The sequence below is a fragment of the Manis javanica genome, chromosome 10 (assembly GCF_040802235.1).
Source record: "Manis javanica isolate MJ-LG chromosome 10, MJ_LKY, whole genome shotgun sequence".
Taxonomy (NCBI): domain Eukaryota; kingdom Metazoa; phylum Chordata; class Mammalia; order Pholidota; family Manidae; genus Manis; species Manis javanica.
In genome coordinates, this window is record NC_133165.1 from 106,929,200 (window position 1) to 106,942,608 (window position 13,409).

Sequence of the window (13,409 nt, forward strand, 5' to 3'; positions counted from 1 at the left end):
GAGGTACTCGGGTTTCGATGAGGTCATGAGGATGGGGACCCTATGATGGGATGAGTGTCCTTATAAGAAGAAGAGGCCACCAGAGCTCTCTCCACCACAGGAGGACACGGCGACAAGGGTGGCCGTCCGCAGGCCAGGGAGATGTCTCTCCCCAGAACACTGTCATGCTGGCATCTTTATCTTGAACTTTCAGCCTCCAGGACTGGAAATAAATCATTTCCAGTGACAAATAAGTGCCTGTTGTATAAGCCACGCCGTCAGTATTTGTTACAGCCATCTGAGCAGACTAAGGCAATGGGCATGTGGCCCAATCTGGGCATCAAGGAGATGCAATTATAGAACTTTTGCTGTGGCTTCTGGAAAGGAGACGCTGTCTTTCCATTTGGTTTGAAGATAGCATGGAGCTCATAGAAGCATCTGCCTTCCATCCCCACCCCTTCTGCCAGGAAGGAGAAGGCTTGGCTTAAAATTAAGCCTATACAATTGAAAGCAGAGTTGAGGGACAGGGAGAGACTGAGTTCTATCAACACTGACCAGATGGATCTAGCCTTGCTTAAAGCTAGAATACCCAACTTTTCCTGTCAATGAGCCAGACACAGCTGCCCTCCCTTTTAAAAGGTAGTTTGAGTTGGATTTCTGTCATTTGCAACCAGAAGTAATTTGACCAAGATACTTTTATGGCGTCTGCATTTCAAAAATTGAAGGTCCTATTAATCCCCTCTTGAGAGCTGATTTACCTGCATCAGGAGTGGTCCATTCAGGAGCCCACAAAGGCCAAGTGGTTGATATTCACTTGGGGCCCCTTCCAGCTGCATCTGGATGCACATCTGCAGCAAATGGGGGAGAAACACCCAGGGCACCTGATGGGTCACAGTGCAGGTTCCCTTGTGCCGCCCTGGGCAGCTTGGCCTCACAGCTGGGGGCAACAAAAGTCGGTGAGGATCAATATGCAGTTTTTATGTCTTTTTCATTACTTATTCCTAATTAGTATTGCAGCAACTTTCTTACTTACCAACCGTCCCACTCCCCCAGCTTCTCTCTGGCTCAGGAACCCTGCAATTGCTGTACACGGCTTCTCTCTCGTTTTTTCATCGTATCCTCTTAGAATTAGAACAGAACATGTCCAGAAAGGTAATGAGGCCATAGCTTCACTTGGTCTGATAACACCCTGTCATGGTCTGTCTTTTTCCCATCAGAACCATGTTTTTAAGTTATTTAATCCCTTCTTATTTGAGGTTGATAAATTATATAGAAGTTACTTTACATACATAGAGTAATTTATATATTGTTCTTCTTAAGAACTCACTTCAAGTCAGTTGTATTACTTTGTATTAAGGATGTCATATACTTAAACATGCAACTGAACAAAATAGAAGGGATTTTAAAACTAGACATGTAGTAGTTTGGGTATAAGTCTATTTGGGGATAGATCTTGATATAAAACCTAATCTACAATTAAACAACACCCACCTTCCTCCCATTAGCAAGTTTGCTGTTACCAGTTCAGCTGCCGAGTGATGCCATCAAAGGCTATGAATCTTTATCCTTCTGCTCCACTACCCTTAGCAGGTTGGCTTTTCATTATCAGATGTATTACCTAATAAATCCAAAATGATTGCTGCAGCTCCAGATATCACATGTACATCCAAGAAGTAAGGAGGGGGCAGAAGTAACTTCAACAACGTGTCCCTTTAATCAGAAAAGTGAAACCTAAAAAGTTACTGGCAGGCTTTGTTTTTAATCCTTCTGGAAGAAATAGAGACATGTAGCAAGGAGAAGAGGCTAAGAGCAATCATAGTTCACCACTTGGGGATGTTCTGCCCAGAATAAAATCGGGTTCTGTTAGAAAGGAAGAAGGGAGAAGGATGGCTGGGTAAACAACTAACAGAACCTGCTGCAGGTTCCTATTTCTGAAAAAATACGTTCCACTTTTATGGGATAAAATACATTGTCTGTGTATATTCTTATATATAAATATAAAAATGAACATTTAGAAATGAAGTAGTTATAGGTAGTGTTTAGAGTAGTGCCTATTATCTAGTTGGTGCCTATAAAGATTGGCTAACTTTTTTATTGTTTAGGCATCTGTATATTAAGATGCATATACAGACACAGTTTCTGAAAGTATTTCCTCTTCTCTCCACAATGATCACTAACATCTCTCCTAACTCCTGGGACACGTGCCGGCAATGGGGAGAAGCGAATCCTGCCTCAAGCCCACTGTGTCCGGCACTGAGTCCCAAAGGTGCCCTTTGCGTGGTGACGCTTCCATGCTGAGTGTCTCTGGGAGCCATACGTGTGGGCCCTCTGGAGGGACCCCCTACTGCATACTGCAGTGGTGTAGCGCCTACCCTCAGCTCAGGCCCTGTGTTCCCACTGAGGGTCTGTGCTAAAGATGCCCCCTCACCAGTGGCCAGCTCTCTGGTCCCAGGTCATGGCTGCATTATGCAGTGCCCACCAACCCGCCAGGACCCTTTGTCCTTGCCACAGCTGTGGGAGGGGAACCTTTTCTACTGATGCCCCTACTTTGCCCTGGTATTTCTCTCCAGTTCTCATCTCCCTCTGCTCAGATAGGCATGAGACAGGGAGAGATCAAGAAATACGATGCATAACCGACACCCCACCAAAGAAGGAAGTACTAGACCCTTTTTCTTGCATACGCAGGTCTTTGCTGGTGATGCCCTTAGAATCCCCCTTTCATGTCTTGGCGGGAGGAGAGACCCTCCCTTCCCCCAAGTGGGAGGAAGGGCAAAATCATATACGCCCCCATGAGGACTCTCCTGATGTCCTGGAGTCCCATCTCCTCCATTAGCCATTGCTTACCTAGAAGAGAGGTTGTGGGCTGAGCCTCCCCTTGAAACCCCGAGGGGGCTGGCCTCCCGATATTCTCAGTTTCCTTTAGAATGTGGGCTACTAGGTGCTACTTTACCATTTTCTTTGGGTCTTGGTAGATAATTCTGGGTCAAAATAAAGTTCCACTTGATAGCCAGCTGCTCTTATTACTTTAACCTAATTAGAAATTATATAAGTTGAAAAATGTGCATGTGAAAGGAAGTAGAGCAATACTTCCATAAAAACTATGTTAAATTAGTTGAAAAACACTTGAAAAGCCAAGTCACTTAGAAATGCTGTTCAGGTATCTATGAGGTGAGAGCAAGTGGTCGGAAAACAATAGTAGAGATGCAGTGCTTAGATTCATTGCTCAGATTGCTTCATGTGAGTCTCTATATTCTCATCCCATTTTAAAGGATTTGAAACTAGAAACTGAAATGTAAAGGACATTTATACAAGAAGATTGGGATATCCAACTTGCAAGCACATATCGAAAGAAGGAGTTGAGCCCTGTAGCAAAAGGTAATCAAATGTGCATTAATATGTTTTAGGTTGAAACAAAATCTTTAGGGTGTACATCTTTCATTTTTAAAGATTTCTCTTCTTTCACTGTCTTTTCAACAAGCTGGTCCTAATCATTCTGGGTAACAGGCTCAGAGTAGCAGCTGCCAGTCTCCAGGCCCCTTGCAGACATCTCCCAGCCACTGAAGAATCCTGCCTTTCTCGCAAAGCCCCTCCCCCTCTTCCTCCCTTGTCTTCTTTCCCAGACTGTCATTGTCCTCAGCGATTATCAAGTTCCCACCTCCTCTGGCATCTCGGATTCTTGCCTCTGTTTCTGCTGCTGGGAAAGGGGACGTGAAAACCACGGAGGTGAGGCAGGGCCCTCTGCTCTGGGTTTCTTGACTTTTTTACTCCCTGTGTTTCTTCAGCACTCTGGAGTAGTAAAAGCAAAGAAATCAGATACGATACCTCATCCTGGAAGGGTTAATACTGTGCCTGTCATCCTCACCCAGACATAGGATCCCGTTTTTCATACTGGCATACTTTTTAATCAGATAGAAGTGCCTGTGTCTCTCTCTTGCATAGACCTCTTCTATTGAATTGGGAAGCACTTTGCCCAATTATGTCCTTGAAGTCATTAGGTTTTATTTCCTTATCAGAGGGAATGAGAAGACAGGCGATCCTGCTATCTATCTCCTTACCTACCTAGCTGTCTAACTGTATGTATGTATCTAAGTATCTACCCATCTTCCGTAAAATGTTGTGCCTGGCAGACAATAAGTGTCTGATAAGTGCATATTGTTTTCATGATCAGTGGTGATCACTGACGATGTAATCAATGGATAATAGCAATTATTTACAATGACAAAAAAAATCACTGTTCTCAGCTAACATTGCTAACGGTGTTACCGACCAATTGATTAACTGGCAGTGGTCAATGGCTGATATGTTGGTCCACTCTGTTACTGGGGCTTTGTGGTCTTGTCTTTTGGCCAACTTCAATTTCTGTTGTCTTTCTTCTCTTTAATCTGGGTTCTCCTATCTTAGTCCCCAACTCCAGGCCTGCTCTGATCTCCACCAATCCCTATTTCTCCTGCCTTTGGGGCCTCCTAGAGAGTTCTATTCCTCTGCTTTGTCCTGAATCTGGGCCAAAAAAATAACATACACACAACTGCCCTCTCTGCCCCATTCCTCTACCCTCTACACCAACAAGAACTTTTGGAGACAAACTCTGAAATTTAAAAAAAAAAAAAAGATAACCCATAGGTCTGTGACAAGTGTTAACAAAAGAGGGCTCCCCTGGGGTGGCTATTGGTAGTGCTCGGATGCCGTGAGGGTGTTCTGGACACTAGAAAGTTGAAAGCAGCTTCTACCCCATCGCCCTGCCTGCCTCCTCAATAGCCTAGAACACCCAGCCCCTGCGGCACTGAGGCTGATGGTATTTTCCATCTTCTCTGCAGGACCTATTTTGTTTTTTCAGGGCTGATTCCTTTGCCAGAAGACTTGCAGGCTTCCGTGAGCAGAGATGGTGTGCGTTTTAGGTTCTGGTGGCGCCTGCTTCCAGGACCAGCCTGAACTAGAACCTGAGTAGTTAGGGACTCTCTCAAGTCCTGGGAGCACAACGTGCGGGGCCCTGAACTCTGCACTGCAGATGAGATCAAGGGGGGAGCCCGAGCAGATGCAGGGCATATGGCTCAACACAGCTCACTCGTTCTCGCACATCCTGGCGTCTGCCTGCTGTCACATCTCTAGCTCTCAAGACTCCTCAAAACCCCCTTGCGCCCCCGTACCCTGCCCACTGCCTTCCAGCCACAGCACGTTGCTGTACGTGCAGCCCCAGGCAGGCCTCCCTGCCTCCCTGCCTCCCTGCCTCTCCTCTTCACTACCATGCTTCTCATCTCGGCTCCAGTCTCTGCGGCCTGAAACTCTGACTTATCCTTCAAGTCTCAGTTGCGAGGTTGGTTTGCCCACAGATCCTTCTCTGTCCCTCAAAGACTGGTTAAATGCCAGCCTAGGTGTCCTGCTTTGCTCAAAGCCCCCCTCACAGCATTGCAGAGTATTTAATGACCTTTTCAGTTACTGGCCATTAGATAGTAATTTCCAAGAAATTAAGAACCATGTTTATCATTTTGTCTCCATTGCACATAGAAGGAGCCTGATAAAAATTCACGCAAGAAGGGAGTATGAGTGAGTGAGAAGCCAGAGGAAACCTGGGGCTGGGGCTTTTTCTGGTCACTCCATGTTAGACCCACCTCAGCGGGGCGAGTGGCAATCTGCTGCACAAAGGGGGCCTTTCCAAACCATCATGCAGGGCGCCTTTCAGCTTCAGCAAAGCCATTCATCCAGGGGAGGCTCCACCTGCAGGGCCAGCTTACCCATCCCAGAAAGGCACCCATACGAAGTCCTAGCATAAGCCCCGTACCGGTGACTGGTGCCGGATTTAGTGCACTAAGGAGAGGAGAGGGAGAGAAACAGACCTCATCGCAACAAGGGTATTAGGCTTCGAGACAACGAATTTTAGGGAATTAAGAAATCTAATCAGCCTGCCTCACTAACAGGGAATCTGCAAACCCCCGGGAGTGGAAGAGAGCCTGGCTCTCCTGAGGGAGATCCTAATTAAAGCGCAGCCCATTACAATTCCTCTGAAAAAGGAAAATGAAAGGACTAGGAAACAGCTGCTGTGGATTCATGAAGGACTGCTCAAGGGGGCAGAATGTGAGAAAGAAATTCTTGACAGCGTGGGAGAGGCACAGAGGATATTTGTTCTCCACTGCACCACGCAGAGGATGGACCTGCTCACCCAAAGGCTGGGGTTTGGGATTGTTTTGGCCAGTGAGGCAAAACAGGAGAGATCATGGTTGGGTGGACGACGTTAAACAAAAGGGGAAGGGCCGCATGACCCCTCCAGCTCCCTTCAAGTTGCCAGGCAATCAGTAAACTGGGCCTAAGCCCCGCCTCCCTAGTGGGAGGGGAGATGCCTGAGACCCACTTCACAAGGTTTCCACTTGCTGGGCATCTGCCCCTCCCCAGGGCTCCTCTAAGTATCTAACCCTTAGGCTCAGTCTGCTCGATGCTCAGTCTTCGAGCCTGAAATGTTTATTTCCTTTTATAAGGACACTTCCACGCTAATCCCATAAACAAGCAGAGTAGGTGGGGTCCCCTCCCTGGAGCCCAGATCCGCAGGTTGTTCAGCTGTGCCCAGACCTAAGCACGTCTTCCTGCAGGATGCAGAGATTACGGGAGAGGACACATCTGCTGTCCTCTGCCTCTGCATCAAGTGAGCCCCTGGAGTTTGCCCCCGGCCCTCCCTATTGCTAGGTATCTCTGAAGGGAAGTTAGGCCTCACTAGAGTTAAGTGCTCAGATACCTTAGATGTAGCCTTGGAATTGCTGAGCTGGAAGAGAACTCAGAGGTCATACAGCCCAATCTCCTGCAAATACAGGAACAGAAAAAGTCAAAACGCAGGTAAAATTTACACGACAATTTCAGGCAATAGTAAAGGAAAAATTTCCAAAGGATAATGCAGGAAATATGCCCTATTGATATATACTCAAGGCTGTGTTGGCCATGGCCTGGAGGAGTTGAGAAAGACCTTTCTTTGGGGTTAGGGGGTGGGAAGACCTGGTTTAGGTCCTGAAGGCAGAATTTTCAGAGGTCACTGGGATCCAGGAAAGCCCTCTAGGAAAGTAAAGGACAGGACAGGAAAATCCTAAGATCATCTGGGGAGAGACTGCTTCTTAGTGACACCCAGAGACCTGATTGGAGCTCACTTCATGGATTACATCCCAAGTGGCCCGGTGATCTGATGCTGTATGAGAAACTACCCCAAAATGGAGTGGCCAAAGAACCACCTTTTTTTGGTATCTCATGACTTTGTCAGGAAGTCAGACGGGGCTCATTTGGGTGGCTCCTCTGCTCCACAGGGCATCAGCCAGAGTCACGCCAGGTGTTCAGCTGGCAGCTGGGCAGGGCTGCAGGGTCCAGTGTGGCTCGCTCACATGCCTGCTGTCCCAATGGGGATGGCTGGAAAGCTGTCTGTGCCAGGTCACCCTCCTCTTCTGTGTCGTCTCAGCACCTGCCTCTCTGAATATCCTGTCTTGCAGAGCAGCCTGACATTTACATAGCTGCTCAGGGCCATGTAACCAATGTTCCAAGGCAGCCGTGCTGAAGCTGTAAGACTTCTTATGTTGTAGCCTCAGAAGTCCCCCATGCCATGTCTGCCACATTCTGTCTGTCAAGTGAGTCCCCAAGACCTGTATGGATTCAAGGGAAGGGGAATTAGACCCCGCCTCTCATTCATTTCCCTAGCAATTATTTATAGAGCTTTGTACCAAGCCTTTGCTAGCTACTCCTGGAGGTTGCAAAACTGAATTGCTCATGCTCCTAACCTGGAGGAGTTCATGGTCTAGTTGTGGCGGCAGATGCATATGCTTACAATGTCCATATACTGTGATAAAGGCTAGAAAAGGCAGGAACCAAGTGGGAAAAGTGCATAGAAAAAAGTAGCCTTCCTCAGACGTTGACAAACTATGACCTATGGCCAAATCCAGCCTGCTCCCTGTGTTTATAAATAAAATCTTCTTGGAGCACAGCCATGCTCATTTATTTATAGGTTGCCTATGGCTGCTTTTACACTACAGTGGCAGAATGGACTGTTGTAACAGAGACCACATGATCTGCAAAGCCTAAAATATATACTCTCTGGTCTTTCGCAGAAGAAGTTTGCTGACTTCTGAGCTGCCTTAATAAGTGTGGATGAATGCCAGGAACCAGAAATCCAAATTTGGGAAAATCATCCAGAATTTTTTCATGTGTTTGGACTGACCCTTGGTTTTCTCTTTACTTTCATTTTCAAATGTATTTTTACTTTCCTTCTGTTGGGTAAGTTTTATATTATGTATATTATATACATTTTTTTTCAGCCAGAATCCTCTCTATGCAAACTTTGCATTTGGTCTTGCTTGTGAAGAACTTACCATCTAGTGGTAGAACGTCAAGTATAAAAATAACTAGGTAAAAAATTAGGCAGACAGATGAAAAGGGAACAGGTTGAGATTTAACCAGATGCCAGGTTTTATTTATATTATTCACTGAAAGGTCATAATAACTTTATGAGTTAGCTATTAATAGACCATTTTATGAATGTGGAAACTAAGGCTCAGAGAAATAAAACAACTTGCCTAACTACAGTTCATCAGTAGGTGATAGAATTGAATTCAATTATGGATTTATCATTTAACCTATCCACTCTGGTGGATAGGTTGTTTTATTTATTTATTTATTTTCTATTGCTGTATTTTCCATTTCCACAATTTGTATTTGATTCTTTCTCAAATCTATTGGCAATTTTTTCATAGTTATTATATTACTGACTCTCTTCTTTCATCTCTTTGAATATTTTAAATATACTTAACTTAAAAATCCCATCCCCAGTCTGGCCTGAGCACCAAAATGTCAGAGTGCTGGGTAAAATGTAACATAGTGAATGTTAGAAAGACCACTAAACTTCACTAAAACTGAGTTCCATGTCTGGAGAAGAGTGCTATTATTATTATTTAAATTATTGTCTGTGGTCTTTGGGGTGTGAGTTTGACATTGGCTACATCTGCTGGTTCTCACTGATGTTTATTCCTATGTATTTTTTTTGCTTTTTTACTACCAGCTCGTGTTTAGTGGCAGCTAGTTTCCTTTGAGAATAGTGTTTTATGTCCTGATGTGTGAAGACATCCCACTGAGTAGTTTAGCATTTGCCTCTACGGAAGACCAACAGAATTTAGCTCCTCTTGACCAGTGTTTTTTCACATTTCCCAGTTTGGGGTCCCTAAACTGTGTGCACAGTGTTACTTTGGACTCCACGCTTCATGGCACAGGGTTGGAGTTTTGATTACTCAGTGCAAACCCATTGCTTAGGGCAGAATCTCAGCAGCACAGCCTATGTGGCCTTGGGTCCTTGGCCAAGACTTAAACAGTGTCAAGTCTTCACTTGATATTATAACAGCTCAGTGAATAGTTGCCAATCAAATATTCAATACCATTTGAACCTTCTCTTTTCCAGAGCCCAGAAGGATTTCTTTCTATACTCACGTTCTCGTGATCAGCTAGAACTCGGGCAAAGTTAGATAACCTATCTTGTGAAATCTGTCTGGGGGTGGACAAACACTCTGCCACTCGCCTTCCTCAATGCTCGCTATGTAGGAAATGTAAATAAAGTAAGACGTGACCAACAAGCAGGTACCCAGTCAGCAGATGATCTCTTGCTGAGGGACACCAGGGAGGCATTGCACAATGCTTTATTTTAGATTTTAAGTTGATTATCTGGAAGCGGGATTCAGGGGTACTCTAGGAACTTGCAGGTGTGTTCCACCAGGAAGGTTGGCAAGTGCCACATAGGAGGAGTGGAACAAAAGGGGCTGGAGCCAGGGGTGGGAATGACAGTACAGCAGGGCAGGGAAGTGAGGCAGCAGTGGTCAACATGTGATCCTTAATGGATGAGCACTCAATGGAGTCTTGTTTCTTCAAAGGTCTACCAGTTGGCCCAACCCTTCTACCAGCTCTCCATCCTGTTTCCATGGTACCTGTATCACTCAGTCAGCACAGCATCACCCAGTGTTTAAGGTTGGGTCCTCTGGAGTCAGGCAGGTGGGGGTTAAATTAGAGCTCTGTCGATTTTCAGACTCCCTGATGTCTCATCTGTACAGTGATAATCATAGCCAGGATGAGGCTGAGATGAGTGAAACAACTAGGGTGCCAAGTTTAAGGAGGCACTCACTCTCCAGGTTATGTCAGTGTGGGAATGCTTCTGTCTCAGCCCTGAGAATGACTGCTTCCTTAGATTTTGGGCTCTAGGCACCCCACTTCCTCACCCTAGTCCCCGGGCCCTGGTGATGATCACAGCTACCTCAGAGGGTTGCAACGAGAAGTAAGTAAAATCGTGGATAGAAAGGGATGAGCAGAATGCCTAGTATAGGAGAACTGTCAATGTGCGGGTACCCTCCTTTCTTATCCCCCTCTCTCAGCTCCAATGTGCCAGTCGCACCAGTTCTGGGAAAGTGACCCAAGGAATTTGTTAGAAATTTAAAGCTTTTTGAAGGAAAAAAAGCCTTTTAGAAAAAATAGACCCCTGCCCTTTTGAGAACAAAAATGAAAACAGGCTCACAGTGTGGGTCTTCTGAATAGCTGACATTTGCAAACAAAAATATACATTGTTGTATGTAGGAATAGGATACTTTAATTACATATTTTTAAATAGTAACAATAGTAACTCACTAAAGGAAACACCTGCTCAATAGCCATTTGTCTGCCTTTTCTTCCTTCTGAAAAAGACCACTTTTCATAATAGAAGCTGAATATGATAGGCTCCCTTGCAGCTATGTCAAGTGCATAGAAACCTCTCTTAGAGTGTTTCTGGGGAGAATTTTCTTCACCAAAGGAGAAAGACGCTACTGTGTCACACAGCTTGTAAGTGGCCCATCTCTTGGTAAACACCCATCTGTTAATATCATGACATGGTTTCAGGGAATAATGAGTAGCTGTGTACCTCAGCTTTTTCTAAGTTGGAGGCTAACTTAGAAATTAAGCATTAGTTTCTAGGAAGAAAAATCAACTCACAGCTTCTTTTTCTTTATACTTTTATGTTTGTTTTATTCCCCACTCTAGTTTCTGAATTCTTCTTAAGAGAGAACTTTGTCCTACCATAACTGGCCAAGATAGAGAGGAATTTTGGCAGTTGGTGCGTGGCCTTGTGGCACCTACAGGAGAACAAGGTCTGGAGCTACCAGGAAGGATGGAGAAGAGACCAAGATGGAAAGTGTTGGGCCCAGCTGTGGGCCTGCCTGAGTCTTTCCCCCTATTCCTTTTGAATGAGAGGCTGGCATCATTTCTCTGCTCTGGAGACTGGCAGTTGGGCTGTCAAAAATCTTCAGAGGGCAGCTCTTGGCAGCAACATGGAACAAGCACTGGGGACTTTGTCTGCAGAAGCACATGCCTAAAGTAATTCTGGGGCACCTGCAAGCTGACAACATGAGAGATACTGAAAATGAATAGCACAGTGCCTTCATCCGATGATGTGAGTGGGAGTAATCAACAAAGCCTGAGATGGATGGAGTCAATGACAGAAGGTAACAGGAAGGAGGTGAGTTTGGAGCTGGGAATTCAGAAAAATCACAGAATGCATTCAAAGTAAGAAAGGGTCTTAGAGATCTTCACATTTAGTGTTTTCCAGTTTAAATTATATATTAGAGGTAAGCAGACCTTTTCTGTAAAAGGCCCAATAGCAAATTTTTTGGCTGTGTGGGCCATCAGTCTATGTTGCAACTACTCAGTTCTGCTACTGTAGTGTGAAAACAGCCATAGACCGTGCCTATGTGAATGTGCATGGCTGCGTTCCAATAAAACTTTGTTAACAAAAATAGGTGGTGGGCCAAGTTAGCCTGTGGGCTGCAGTTGGCCAACTCATGCTCTAGGGTCCCAGAAGGACAGCAATGGAGCATCTACTCTCTGCTCTATGTCTGGATCCTCGTAGTACATAGAAAAGGAAAGCCACTGACCCTTTTTTTCCTAAGATTTTAAAGTTTCTCCTCTCCTACTTTAGCTCCTTCTGTTTTATCTCCATCATTCACACCACCAGCCCTCTTCATTAAGCATCTTCTATAGGTCAGATCCTATTCTAGAAGCTTTAAATATGTATTATTTTTAAACTTAAACAGTCCTGCAGTATAGGCATTATCATCTCCATTTTGCTAAGGAAATTGGGGATCCACCTTTCCCAAAGCTTTGAAACTCCTAAGTGTCAGAGCTGGAATGTAAACTTAGGTCTTTCTTATTCCAAAGTACCTGTTTATTCCAAGAGGCATTATGGATTCAGAAGAGGAAATCCAGAGATAACACTTCCTGGAAGTGAATTCTGACCATGAGACTCTGGTAAGTTATTTAACCTCTCTGTGTCTCGTTTTCCACATATGTAAATTGGTGACAATAAAAATACTTAGTTCATGGGGTAGGTGATGATAAATCAGCTAACATAAGTGAATCTCTTAAGGACAATGCTAGGCATATAATGGGTGCTACATAAGTATTAGCTATTGTTGTTTCTGTTAAAAAGAGACATAGACACGTGAAAAGGCCAATTACTGGGCTTTAGGTAGACCATTGTGAAGGTTCTCGCAGGGAGTGTAGTCCGTGCTCCTTAACTGCGAGCGGCTTTGCTCTCCAGGGGGCACTGGAAAATGCCCGGATACATTTGTGATTGTCAACACTGGGGGAAAGGGGGGAGCACCCGGCATAGAGATGGGAGAGGCCGGGGTTGCTCCCAAACATTTCACAATGCACAGGGCAGCCCCTCCACTCCAACAACAAAGAATTCTCTTGCCCTAAATGTCCAGAGTGCCAAGGTTTCGAAACGCTATTGTAATGTTTTAAATAATGAGGCAGAACAGGTGGACCCTGGAGTGCTGATGTATTGGCCTTCAACCAAGGAATTATTTAGGGTCAAAGGTACTAAGAACACCTCTCTGTAGAGTCCATACCCTGAGTTCTGTCTCCTCCCGCACATTGCCCCATGTGGGTTGAGCATTAGCAATCCAGATGGTGGCACCTGTATGTGCAAAAGCTTAGAAAACAGAACACAAACCTTTAGTCTGGGACAGAATATCCAGACTCACGTGGTTTGGACAGTCTCGATGTGGGGGAGTCGTAGGAGCAAGAGGGGCAGGGGGCAAGGGGCCCCTGGGGCAGAGCTGAGTTGGTGAGAGAGGCAATAGGGAGTTAGGCTGGGCATTTGAGTGGAGGAGTGATGCCTGCCCATTAAAACTGGGGGGGATCCGTGCAGGAATAGACTGGAGTCCGGTGGGTCCGCTGACGGGTGAGAGCAGTGGTCTTTCTGGAAGGCCCAAGGCCCCAGCCATAGTGGGCAAAGGGAGAAAGAGGTGACTCTGAGACCCGGTGGAGGGACCCCTGTAGAGCATGTACGGCATGGGCACCGCCTTCAGAGACAAATGGAAGCTAACGACCTCTGGCTATGCACACAAACCTGCCCCTGCGCAGCCCTGAGTGATCCGGTGCCTGCTAATGAGGTTTTC

The 13,409-nt window shown here is 45.5% G+C and overlaps 1 long non-coding RNA gene across 1 annotated transcript; it reads left to right on the plus strand.

The window, feature by feature from the left end:
- The first annotated feature begins 8,054 nt into the window (after positions 1 to 8,054).
- On the plus strand, positions 8,055 to 12,253 carry LOC140843827 (uncharacterized). The gene is made up of 3 exons (XR_012121790.1): positions 8,055 to 8,214; positions 10,990 to 11,464; positions 12,163 to 12,253. It is a non-coding gene; the product is annotated as an uncharacterized lncRNA (long non-coding RNA).
- The last annotated feature ends 1,156 nt before the right edge of the window (positions 12,254 to 13,409 follow it).